General features: G+C 46.2%; 1 non-coding gene across 1 annotated transcript; it reads right to left on the bottom strand.

The window, feature by feature from the left end:
* Positions 1–347: 347 nt before the first annotated feature.
* Trnap-cgg (transfer RNA proline (anticodon CGG)) lies at positions 348–422 on the bottom strand. The gene has a single exon. It is a non-coding gene; the product is annotated as a tRNA-Pro (tRNA).
* Positions 423–792: the final 370 nt, after the last annotated feature.

The raw sequence follows: 792 nt of genomic DNA on the forward strand, positions 1-792 counted from the left end.
TTTCGTTGGTGGGGCCCAGATAAAAAGAAATCAAAAAATGGCTCTGAGCACTATGGGACTCAACATCTTAGGTCAGAACTTAGAACTTCTTAAACCTAACTAACCTAAGGACATCATACACACCCATGCCCGAGGCAGGATTCGAACCTGCGACCGTAGCAGTCCCGCGGTTCCGGACTGCAGCGCCAGAACCGCAAGGCCACCGAGACCGGCTAAAGAGAAATCAATAAATTTTATAACGGAACTATTCTCTAGTATTGTTATAGAACTTTCATTTGTCATACTGCTTTAATCATACTCGAAAAATAGTAAGTGTGGTATGAAACTTCCTGGCAGATTAAAACTGTGTGCCCGACCGAGACTCGAACTCGGGACCTTTGCCTTCCGCGGGCAAGTGCTCTACCAACTGAGCTACCGAAGCACGACTCACCCCCTGTACTCACAGCTTTACTTCTGCCAGTATCTCGCTGTGAGTACCGGGCGTGAGTCGTGCTTCGGTAGCTCAGTTGGTAGAGCACTTGCCCGCGAAAGGCAAAGGTCCCGAGTTCGAGTCTCGGTCGGGCACACAGTTTTAATGTGCCAGGAAGTTTCATATCAGCGCACACTCCGCTGCAGAGTGAAAATTTCATTCTAGTAAGTGTGGTAGTTATACAGATATGAATGTAATCCACAGACTACTGTAGCTAATAATAAAGAATACATAGAAGTGAACTCACCATACATTTTTCGTTTGTGTGTGTGTGTGTGTTACTTTTGGCAGACGCCATCACGTCAAGAACGTCGAGTGTAATA

Source organism: Schistocerca gregaria, chromosome X (assembly GCF_023897955.1).
Source record: "Schistocerca gregaria isolate iqSchGreg1 chromosome X, iqSchGreg1.2, whole genome shotgun sequence".
In the NCBI taxonomy this organism is placed as follows: Eukaryota; Metazoa; Arthropoda; class Insecta; order Orthoptera; family Acrididae; genus Schistocerca; species Schistocerca gregaria.